This window comes from Bison bison, unplaced genomic scaffold (assembly GCF_000754665.1).
Source record: "Bison bison bison isolate TAMUID 2011002044 unplaced genomic scaffold, Bison_UMD1.0 scf7180017864314, whole genome shotgun sequence".
NCBI lineage: Eukaryota > Metazoa > Chordata > Mammalia > Artiodactyla > Bovidae > Bison > Bison bison.
The window spans coordinates 2,785,072-2,797,517 of record NW_011494886.1 but is presented as its reverse complement, the minus strand read 5'-3'; the positions used below and the strand labels follow the sequence as shown (position 1 = coordinate 2,797,517).

The window sequence follows — 12,446 nt, the reverse complement described above, 5'->3', positions numbered from 1 at the left end:
GATGAGATGGCTGGATGGCATCACCGACTCGATGGACGTGAGTGTGAGTCAACTCCGGGAGTTGGTGATGGACAGGGAGGCCTGGCGTGCTGCGATTCACAGGGTCGCAAAGAGTCGGACACGACTGAGCGACTGAACTGAACTGAAACGCTCCACTACACTAGTGTTCACCCTCTTGGTAACAAACCTGGACAAGTACTATTAGTGTCCACTTCCACAGGGTACAAGTAGGAAGAACACTGAATGGCAGGCTGCAGATGGGAGGGTGGGCTCAGCAAAGAGCAAGCCAGAGGAGGAGGTGGGAAGAATTGAGGTCACGGGCGTGGAGTTTCTACAGTGTGAGAGCTGACTTTCCAAGGAGGCCATGTCTTCTTTTTCCTGTGTACTGAATTCTGAGGCACCTGCCTGGTGTCCTTTGAAGTGAGAAGGTACCAGCTGGCTGTGGCTCTGTGTGTACTCCACACCGGGAGCAATGAAAGCTGGGGTCTGAGTTTCAGTCCCTGCTCCCCAGGGTTGGCTCCCTCTCCATTTACCCCTGCCTGGTTAGTAGTTTTCAGCCTGGTTCAACCAGATGGCCCAGGGGCCCCATTCATACGCACTGCCCTTTCCTCTGTGGTCCTGAGGCAGAGCAGGGTTGGAAGAGCCCCTTTCTCTGCTCCTGTTATAAAATCCATCATTACCCCCATCCCCAGAGAGCCTTGCTATCAAGTGACTGGTGAGGACACTGAAAACTGGGGTTCCTGCCACCACACTCCCAAGAAATCCTCATTTGTTTTTGAGGGTGACTGCAGAACGAAGCACCCCTTGGCAGGGAAAATGCTTTCGCTCAGTTTGTGCCGGATCATTCTTCCTCCTGAATGACCGAAAACCAGCCCCGGTGCTGGATCCCCCTCAGGACTCGGCAGACACGCTGGGGTTGGGGCAGCGCCCTCAGAGGCCGAGGGAGCTGTGGGGCCACCGGATGAGGTGTGAAGCAGTGCAGCCTGCCCTGCTTGCCCCGGAGGGTCACTTCCCCGCGGCTCGTCCGAAGCTCCAGAGGAAGTAAAACAAACTCCTGAGAAGGAAGGCAAACAGCCTGATGCAGGCTCCTCCTGTCTCTCTACTTAAGAGTGGGACGGAAGGTCTGCTCAGCTGATATTTCCAGATGTGGAACCAAAACACAGGCAGCAACTGACAGCTTCCCAGCCTGGGCTGAACTCCAGTAGCACCAGCACCAGGCTGTTCCGTGGGCAACGACAGAGCGGCAGCACTGTAGACCCCTGGGCTCTGCGCAGGTGGTCTCAGCACCCGCTGTGAGTCCGCCCTTCATCAGCACCTTGTACCCCAGATGGATGGGGTAGGAGGGGCGCATTTTCAGAGAAGGCCATGCTTAAAAATGACTGAAGGAGATGGCTAAGTGAAAGAAGCCAGTCTGGACTACATGTCCTTGTGATGCCAACTACATGACATTCTGGAAATGAGCTACGAAGACTGTAGAAAGCGCAGTGGTTACCAGCAATTGGGAGAGAAAAGGAAGGAAGGCCAAAGAGGTGGAGCACAGGGGATTTTTAGGCAGGAAAAACTATTATTCTGTCTGACACTGTAATAATGGTGGACATGTGTCATTATGCATTTGTCAAAACCATACATTGTATACCAAAAAATGAGTCTCAAACTATGGACTTTAATAATGATGTGTCAACACTGACTCATCAATTGTAACAAATGCATTACACCAATGTAAGATGTTAGTAATAGGAGCAATTGGTGGGAGTTGAGGGTATGTGGCAACTCCCTGTAATTTTCACTTAATTTTTTATTATTAACCTGAACCGCTTTTTATTTTTTTTAAGGCTATTAATTTCTTTTTAAGTTAAAAAAATCTGGAGGGGAAGCCCTGGACCATTCCCATCTCCCTGAGATGCTGTAGATGTTGGGTCTAGGGATCTCAGTAGTGTAATTTCTCAAGCACATTTATTGTCAGCATGAGACCTCTTGGGATACTAGTCCCTATTTTTACTCTTCCTTAATTTCTAAATCTAGAACCAAGTCAGAAATGACTATGATGAAGTCAGATCTACCCCCTCATGGGCAGACATCCAAACCTGCTCTTCCTTGCACTTGCAGGCTGTCAACTCTGCCACTGCAGAGACCATGCCTGCTTCCTCTGTGCCTAGCAGAGGGCCTGACTCCCACCAGGCCCCCACGTGTGGGGAACCGAACTACTCTCAAATTCATCCTGTGCTCCTCACGTCACAGATGCAACAGGCTAGGGTTAGGGTATGTGGAGGGCGTGATGGTGTGTGGAGTTTTCTCTGAATACAACAACAGAGAGTGCTGAGCAGAGAAGTGACCTCGCCTGGCTCCTCTTTTGCAAGCTGACACTGACTTTTCTATGAAGGATAGACTATGGGCAGGGAGGTCAGGGGTGAGTGAGGCAGGGAGAACACTTAGGAAGATATCCCAACAGACAAGGTAAGCAAATGTTGATGGAAGACAAGGATGGTGTGAAGTTGCAGGATTCTAAATACATCTTAGAAGCAAAGCCAAGATCATTTGCCAACTTACAGCGGAGTATGAGAGAAAGAACAGAGTCAAAGGGGACGCTCAAGTCTGGGGCCTAACCAGTAGAATGCAATGTGCTCAATCAGGGAAGAGGCAAAGGAGAGGCTGGGTGGAAGCTGTTTCCTCAGTGACCAGGCCTGAGGACTGGTATAGACGGGTACACCTGGGCTGGGGCCTTGCCCCATTGTGGACTCCTCACTTTCACCATCTTCTCATTCCCTCATCACTATATAGCCTTGAGCCAGTGGGGTTCTATGGGGTCCCATGGGGTTCAGTACATCATCTACCTACTCATCTTCCCAGCTGCCCCATCCAGCAAGAACACTTCTTCCAATCTGTTTTTGTTTCCTTTCTTATTAACAGCCACCTTCTGTGAACGTTCACAGTGCATTTTGTGTGCTGTATATGCAGTATCTTGCTGCCTTTTTGCAACCACTTTAAGAACCTAGGTTTTCAGAGTTTAGGTGACTAGCCCAGCAACTGGCAAAGTCAGGTACAAACCTGAGCCTGTCTGGTCCCAAAGCTCATCCTTAAACAGGATGCCACTCAGTCTCCAACCTGGAAGTGGCCCCAGGAACACTGCTGACTCCTGCAAATATCATCTTTCTTCTGCACCTCTGTCTAATACGATTCACTCCAAGCCTCTGTTCTCTCAGGTGGGGTCCCCCTGACACTCCTCAGACTCCTCTGTTCCTTCCTCTCTCAGGATCTTCTTGACATGAAATCTTTTCTTCTCTCAACTCCTGCTAGATCCTGAGACCTTCACTGTCTTTTCCCACAAGAGAGGGAAAAGCAGCTTGTCTGGCAACAGGACCTAACTGCCTTCAGTTCAGGCCCCCACTCTTAGAAAACAAATACACTCATATGTGGAATCTATTTTTAAAAAAGGTACAAATGAACTTATTTACAAAACAGAAGTAGAGTCACAGACACAGAAAACACATTTATGGTTACCAGGGGATAAGGGGGAAAGGGGGAAATTGGGAGACTGGGATTGATACATGTACACTATATACAAAGCGGGCTTCCCTGGTGGCTCAGATGGTAAGGAATCTGCCTGCAATAGAGGAGTTCCAGGATCTATCTCTGGGTCAGAAAGAGTCCCTGGAGAAGGGAATGACTACCCACTGCAATATTCTTGCCTGGAGAATCCCATGGACGTAGAAGCATGGTGCGCTACAGTCCATAGGGTCGCAAAGAGTTGGATGCAACTGAGCGACTAAGCATATATATAAAAGATACTTAATAAGAACCTACTATATAGCACAGGGAACTCTTACTCAATACTTTGTAATGGCCAACATGGGAAAAGAATTAATTCACTTTGCTAAGTCACTTCAGTTGTGTCCGACTCTGTGTGACCCCATAGATGGCAGACCACCAGGCTCCCCCGTCCCAGGGATTCTCTAGGCAAGAACACTGGAGTGAGTTGCCATTTCCTTCTCCAATGGATGAAAGTGAAAAGTGAAAGTGAAGTCGCTCAGTCGTGTCCGACTCTCAGTGACCCCATGGATTGCAGCCTACCAGGCTCCTCCATCCATGGGATTTTCCAGGCAAGAGTACTGGAGTGGGGTGCCATTAACTAATACAATACTGCAAATCAACTTTGAAAATTGTGTTGAAAGTGTTAGTTGCTCAGTCATGTCCAATTCTTTGTGAACCCAGGGGCTTTGTGACTCCATGATCACCAGCCAGTCCATGGAATTCTCCAGGAAAGAATACTGGAGTCGGTTGCCATTCCCTTCTCCAGGGGATGTTCCTGATCCAGGGATCAAACTCAGGTCTCCTGCATTGCAGGCTGATTCTTTACCGTCTAAGCCACCAGGGAAGTCCACTATGCTAAATCAACTATACTCCAATAAAAAATAAAAGAAAACAAAACAAAACAAACATAGCCACAGAAGCAGACACAGCCCTTGGCCCAGACTCTGACCTCTGCCTGTGCCCTCAAGTGTCTTTTCTCTTAACTCATCTTGGGTGAGCATAGATGCCAGAGGCTTTTAGGTGAGTAGAACCTTCTGCATCAAAAGCGTTCCTTTGTGCATTTCTCTGCATCCTTATAGAGCCCCAAGAAGGCACCTTGTAAGGATGAGGTAATAAAGGCTCAGAGTTCCCACGATTTCCTCTTGGTTATCCAACTAGTTGGTCACATAATTATATCTTAAACCCAGGTGTCCTGAACCCCATCCCCGCACCTCCCCATACACACACACACACATAAAGCCAGAACATCCTGGCTTCAGATTTTCCACATTTGTTACAGAAAAACAAGGAACCGAGGGCAACTGCAGGCTCATCACAGGCAAATCTCCCAGCTCTCTGAAGCCAGTAGGGAGAGTCAGTTTCACTCTGCAGGTAACAGCCTGTAGAATTCTTTCTGCTGACTGCTCTGTGAGTATTTGCCTGGCAGGTACCATCTCCTGTCAGTTACCTGTCTGTTAAAGTTGCTACTTCCTTCCCCAGGGTATTTTTCTGCACAAGCTGCCACTTCTGACCAGGAAAAGTATCTGCTGGGCAAAACTCCTTTCCCCCTTCACCCCACCGAGGCCCAGAGGGCCTACTTGATCAGACTTGCAGAGATCCGAGGAGCCCGTGGATTCAGCTGGCACCTGCAGTGGAAGCAGAGACTCAGACAGCCAGTGCAGATAATGTCCCAGAGGGAGAAAAGCCGGGAGACACATTCCAAGAAGAGACCCAAGAGAGCAGCAGCTTTCAGCACTGCCTGAGGAGCTGGACATCAGCTGGGTCTCAGGACCCGGCTCCCCTCATGCCTTGACTGCTGCGAAGCCAGTTGGGACCTTCCATTTGTGGCCCCAGTTTTCAATTCCTGTCTCTTAAGGCAAGTCTCACAAAGGCCGCCACCTGCCCCTTGCACTTTGTTAGCTACAAAAGAAACAGTTTTCCCAAGCTAAGAGAGCTCTGCTTAGAGAGAGTGATTGTCTGGATACTTTTTTTTTTTTTCTTCTCAAAGCCTGAGTTTTGGAGTTAGCAGCCCAGCCGTGCAATCTTGGCTCTGCCAGTTACCAGCTGTGAGACCGCAACAGGTCTCTACAGTCATTTAGGCTTCAGCTCCCTTATCTGCCGAGTAGGATCATGCTGCCCATCTTCACAGGACTGCTGGGGGTTGCGGGACAGTGCTCACAGGACTGTGCTCACAGGACTCAGCACAGCACCCTGGTGCGCAGCAGGTCTCACTAAATGGCAGGTCTTGTTCTCCACATCACCAGAAGGAGGATGGAGGCAGGCAAGGCTGCCTCTTTGGCTCTGGGATCTGCCAGTCTCAGCCTGCCCTTGAGGTCCATAGATGATTCCCCGAATGGGGAATGTTTCTTCCCTCTTGCCCTGAAGGAAGGGCGCCTGCTGCTCACGTATGCTCGCCCTCTTAAGGGAGCATCTCCACAGGTACGCAACGCTTTGTTTGTAAAATCAGGGGAACAAAGATGAACTCCATCAGAATACTGCCTTCAGCAACCTGTTCCGTTCTTTTCACCCACACTCAAGACCTCTGTGGTGTCTCAGTGACAGGGAATTGGCTGCCAACCTTCTTGTTCCCCGTTGGGTAGGAGAGCTGAGCTCCCCACCCCTACTCTCTTCCATTGTTGAAGACCACCCAGTGAAACGTGCTGGCAAGCTGCCACCGTCCAGGCAGGCGAAAGCCGGGCCTGATTACCCAGCCCGCGCCTCTGGAACAGAAGCCTACAGAACACAAGGCACCTGACTGTGGGGCTTTCACCTGGCGCTGATGCGGTCGTCACGACGATGAGACCACCAACGCCGTCCAGGAAGAGCTGCAGGTGACTGCTTGGCAGGCCTGTGCAATGGAAGAGCCATTAGACTCTACCTCTTGGCTGTAACACAGCGGATTTTTATGTAACTTGTTCACTACAAAACATCTATTTATAATGACAGAAGTAAACAGTCATGAATTTCCATCACTCAATGGTCTCACTTGCAAAAGCAGGTACTGTGTTGACTGACTACATGACGAAATCCTCCTCACGTGAGCACAGGTGTGTAAAAAAGTACACGCTCCCGTCACACTTCTGTGGGATGATAGTCATCAGACTGAAAAGTGGGGGAGATGCTTTGTGAAGTAATTAAGAGCAACTTCTGCTTTCACAGAAAAGTAATAAACTCAGAACCCCCAAATTTTCCTCTCCAATTAACTGTGACCCACACCTAATAAACCTGCTGGGATTGTAATGTTAGGTAAGTTCAGGCTAGTAAACCCACTTGGCTGGGACTATTCTGGAAAAATATTGGCAGGCCAGGAAAAGTGAGGGAGTTGTCCCTTTAAGAGTCCAATTTCAGCCAGGCCTGGGCAAGGGAACCTCCAAGGTCAGCTGGTTCCACACACCCTCCTCCTCTTACCTGGAGCTCCCATCCTGTCTAAGCTACCTCTTAGCAGTCAAGGAGGGTCCTGGGCAAATGGAGAGCCCAGGAACTTATCTGTGTCCCTAAAATAAACATCTCCTCACTTCCTACTCTGGGAATGACTTTGGAACTAAGCAAAGCTACCCTAGACAGTAGAACAAAGGGCAAACAAAACTGAAAAGTGAAAAGATGAATTCAGGCACATGTTTCTGCTAAAATCTGCACATTCACAGCTAAAATCTGATGGGATGAGAAAGAAAAGACAATCATGTGTTTCTCCTTTGCCCCCTGAAAGCTATCAGTCACTGCTTTTAGAACATGGTCAAAGACTCACATTTCTGAGATTCTGTATTCAATGCAGAGATTCCAGTTTTTAACTTTACTAAAATTAAAAAAAAAAAAAAACAACTCCGAACTTGAAATACCCTGTCTTGAGAATTCTTCAAAAAAAAAAAAAAGAATTCTTCAGCTATCCTCTGAGGAAAAGTACATTTGCAGGAAGGATGTTTCAGTCCTGCCAGCCCCACCTTGACTTCTAGGACAGCCTGAGATACTAGCTCTCCCCACTCGAGAAGCCTCGCTTCACGATCCAGCCCAAGAACTTTCACACTGGAGTCTGCATTGCTGTGCCTGCATGTCCCTTCCCTGCAGTCATGGAATTCTGGAAGGTGCGGGCTCTGGTATTAGTCCGGGCATTCAATAAAAAACGTGTTGAAAGGATGAAGGCTACAACCGACACACGAGTCATCACCCTCATCTTGTCCACTGCTGTGTCCAAACTCAGTTTGGAGGCGCATAAGCATTTCTTTGCTGTATTTTCTGCTGCTCAGCTCCTTTTAGATGATTTTTTTAAAAATTCAACCCATATTATGTACTTTCCTGTTATTAACCAGGAGAAGTAGTTGAGACTTTTCTCAACATTTTCTCTGGCAAGCAAGGTAAGTTGATTGTGAATCACTGGCTCTCATCTTTCTCCTGTGATTTCAAAACTCTTACTGCCCAATAACTCTGTCCCAAACATCAAAGACCTTCTTTGAAGATAAGGCCAAATTCTCCATTAGGAAAAGACAAACTATTTCCTAACTTAATTTTAGAAGATGGAATAAAGATGGAAGATGGAACGACATGGAATCCCTCTAGGTTTTGTGAGATAAACACTGCCCGGTACACCAGACCAGAAGGCATTTGCTGTAATACCATTGGTAGATGCATGAACACAGGGCTTTCCTCATCCACACCCAAGCAGGACTTTTCCACAGCAGTGTGACTCCAAATCCATAGTAAATGGTTTACATCCAACAGGTTGAACAGAATTTGGCTCAGGAAAGGAGAGTCCACTTGGTCACCCGAGGGAAAAGAAGCTCTGACTACAAGAGTATCTGAGCTGAACCAACCTGTTTTGTCAAGATTCCACTGAAAACTGGACCCTTCCAATACTGAAAGATGAGAAACAGTCTATCCTCACGTGGCAACACAAACTATGAAAATATGACTGACCCAAGCAGCCAGACATATTAGACTGTGGGCAGAAAAGCTCACCTGCTTCTTCTATTTCATCGCTAATAGCCTCGGACAGTGTGAATGTTGACAAGCCTTCATGGGTCATGGGTTCCAGGAAGTTTGTTCTGCGCCTGAGGAAAAAGAAAGTGTCTCAAACAAAATAAACAAACACTTTGAAAGTATTTGCTTTTTATAAGGTGCATTGCTATAAACCAGACTAATTCCTTATTAATCCATTTTACAAATAAGAACACGGAGAAAAGGCAGTTTTTTCTAAATCATAGGCTTCCTTACATCTCCAGGTACCTGGCCCTTTGCTAGAAATGGAATAAACAATGGATGAAGAACAAGGATTACATTGAAAGCAGTCATTGATCTTACAAAACCATTACCGTTTTCACCAATATTTACCAAATATCTGTTAAGAACACACTATGAGCAGCCCTCATACAAAGTAAGGTGGGCTAACGGGGAAGGGGTTGGGGGTGGAAGGGCAGCAGGTGAGGAATGACCCCCACACACAGCAAAATCAAGGGTCATCTCACAGATGGGTCAGGCTGGAGTAGAAGGGTTCTATCAAGGTAATCATCATGAGACACAGCCACATGTGACAGGGCTAAGAAATTTAGATTGTAAACTTAGAGTGATGATTTGTTTATGGGATTGATGAAGGATGGGTGGTGGCAGGTGGTGGCAGGGGGTGGGCATGCAGGGGCATTGGGTAGACAGTGGGGAGTCCAGCCATATGTCAGCACAACTGTCCAGGGCATGCAGAAGCATGGTGGTAGCAGGAAAGGAAAAGACGGTGGGATGGAAGGATAAAGGGAAGGGCAGGAGAGACGGGCAAGCTTAGGGAGGAGCTGACAGTAGTGATGGAGACACAGGAATCGATCGGTTCGGTGGATGGAGTCAGCGTGAATAGAGTCCACAGCACAGCCAGGGCTCCCATCCAAGTTTCCTAATCCTCAGGGCAGTGCCACTTGATATGGATCCTTTAAGCCTTACTTCCTGATTCCACCTCCCCTTCTCTACCCATTTCCAACCCTGAGGGCTCCAAGGAGGCTAGAGCCCAATTTATGAAGGCTTTTTGTAAACATGGATTTCTAGATTAAAAACAAACACCATCTTCCATCGCACCCTCCAGCCCCAAACATTTGATTCAGCCTCATAAATGAAAATATTACATGTAAAGGCTCCATGTGGGAGCACTTTCAGCATTTAGCTTGTTCCCAGCAATAGCAAAGGGGACATACCTGTTCTCTACGAGCCTTTGGTCAAAAGTATAGAGACACTTCAGGCCTGTCTGACTACAGAGTCTACACTTTTATTGCAGCTATGTGAAAAGTCTGTATGCACATGGATGAACAGAAACAGTTGTGTTATAGTACAGGCATATGAGTAATTTTAAAACACATTTTATTATTAGTAGATGCTTGTACAATAAATAAAAATGGGGGGGGGTAGTATTTTGGAGAACCATCCTTTGACTAAGAAAGCCTATTCAGGGACAAACAAGCTCCCAGTCTGGGTGGGGTCTGATATACTAGAAACGCCTGCTAAATGGCTTGCTGAATCAAAGCATGGAGATGACAAGAAGTTCCATATGTTAAAGTAAATACATTTTAAAAACTGTAATGAATCACTTGCATTTCTCTCCCTCCCCAATTCCCATTCCTACGCCCACCTTATTTTCCTAGATAGCAAGGAGGCTTGGAATTTGGAGGAAAGAAAGCAAACTCCCAATGTACAATATCTCCTGGTGCCAGGTTAATACTTTCTTACTCAGAGGTCAGAAAATACTGGAAGCAATTATCTGGTACACTTGGATCCTCTTCAGCTTCTTCCCACTTGGTTAAAAGATACGGAAGAAAAAACTCTTATTTCTTAACCATCCTGGGGACTTTGTCAAAAGCTGAACTCAGATCCCCAGGGTCCCATGGAAGACTATGACCACCAGGTTCACGTCTCACCATCCCAGCTTATACCCTGGGGATCCCTGGCAAAGTCCACTGAATTATTCCACGAGTAAAATCTCTTACTCCTTCTTAGGGTATGGAAACCACAGGTAAGCTGCTGAAGAGAACTAGAAGCCCAAACATTTGAAAGAGCATTTCAAAGAAAGGAAAATTTCTGGACCCATTTGGAGGAGGGTAAAGAATATAAATTACCCTCTTAACACAAGTTGACCAACCAATCAACAGCTAAGCAGGGTGCTCTCTGTTCCCCCCTTTCCCATCCCAGCTGTGGTCAAGGAACCAACTATCCTGGCTTCTATCAACTTCCTCTCCCCAGTAAAGCCAACGCTGTGGCTTGGGCGATTTCTCCTGAGAAAATGTGTCTTGTAATGTTACTCTTCTGAGATCTCTTAACAGAGGATGAACAAGACAGTGTCTCAACCCTCAGCTTTTATAGGTGTAGACGGCTTCCAGCTTTTTAAAGAGCCAAGCTCTGAGCAATAAGTGTGGGCAGGAAATGTCAGCAAAGCAGCAACTCCTACTTCTTTCATTTTCCATACACTCACTCAAACACTCATGCCGCAGGAAAACCGTAACTCCAGTGCTGTTCCCCCACCTCCCCCCATCTCCGTCCCAGGGACCCCAAGGTGCTTCAGGATTACCATGGAAACCTTCTGGGTTTCAATTATGAAACCATTAAAAAGTACCAATTATAAGACCTCAGAAACGTTCCTGGGAAACCTGTTACACACCTCAAAATGGTCAAACTCTTGCCTCAGATTCACTTTGAGTTCAGAAAACAGGTCACACAGATGTTTGGGAGCCTGAGCCCCCACCTTAGTCCAAGGAGACTGTTTCATGCTGCCCTTGAGAAAATGAAGACTGATTTATTGGCTATATCCAAAGGGATGACAAACCATGACAGGGCAAGGCTGCCTGCAGGCCCAATTGTGGAATAAATCAGAAATGTGTGTGCATTCAAGAATTTTGAAAATTTCATTCATTCACCGGCCAATGTTCGCCAAGTTCTGGGTAACAAAGATCTAGGTGATGAATGTGAGCTGGGTACAGGGCACCTGGAGGTGGCACAAGGGCCTGAAACCAAAACATACTTTTCACTCAGTTCATTCAAAGAGGTAACTCCGGGTCAAAAACTTATTGGAACCCATCTGAGCTTGCTGAGAAGGGATGGGGGAGCGGCAGAATACCCCACCACACCCAGAAAGTGCCTGTTTAGGATTGCTGGTGTGTGGTTTGGGTATTCTTAGCTCTACTGCCACATCTCTGGAGGCACACAACCTTCCAAGCAACCCTGCCACTGTAACCCCATCCCCAAAACAAAACCAAGCAAACAAATCCCCAGGGCTCCTTAATCTCCTCCAGTTCTCTCCCCACCCCCCAACCCCCAATTCTCCTACCATCTGGAAGAGCAAACGAACACTGGCATCCTGAAAGTTAAGCAGAGCCTTCAAAAATCCAGGAGAAAATTCTTCTTGGGTTTCCTGCCCTTCCCCACAGCCCCTTCCCACTTGTTCCAAGGGATCATTTCCCCACCTCTCACAGTTACACAAACAAACCCCCGCAAGAGCACAACCCCAGGAGGACGTTGTACTAGAAAACACACATACACACACACACACATTTGACCGCACGCTGCTCCAAGCCCACAGACACCTCTGAACACCCCCACTTCAGCCTCACCCCTTCCACCTTTCCAGCGGGGTATGTTTTCCTGGCGCTGTTTTACTCCCAGTCCGTTCAGTCTATCTAAAAAAAAAAAAATTTTTTTTTAAACGCCAAGACGGTAAACTCCGACCCCACTAAGAGGCCAAAGGGGCGTGCGATAGTTTTGTGTATTTGCAGGCTTCATGTGGGCTTCTCCCCACGGCCCTGCTGCGCTCTGAGCCTGGAACTGGTGTCAACCTTCGGGGGAAGTTTGGGAGGCTGTCCCGGCCCTTCTCCCACAAGGGAAGCTTCCGGGAATGATCAGCCAGACCGTGCCCGCAGGGAACGAGACGCAGCGCTCCCGGGCCCGGAGACGGCAGCCCGGCACCCCGCAGCCAGCCTGGGCCG

General features: G+C 47.7%; 1 protein-coding gene across 1 annotated transcript in view; it reads right to left on the bottom strand.

The window, feature by feature from the left end:
• Nucleotides 1–12,142, bottom strand: part of BOC (BOC cell adhesion associated, oncogene regulated) — a 76,793-nt gene extending 64,651 nt beyond the window's left edge. Inside the window, exons 1-2 of the mRNA XM_010852769.1 lie at nt 12,075–12,142; nt 8,458–8,549 (exon numbers count right to left, since the gene is read on the bottom strand). The gene's annotated coding sequence lies outside the window, so the exon portion shown is untranslated. The remainder of the gene's footprint in view (nt 1–8,457; nt 8,550–12,074) is intronic.
• Nucleotides 12,143–12,446: the final 304 nt, after the last annotated feature.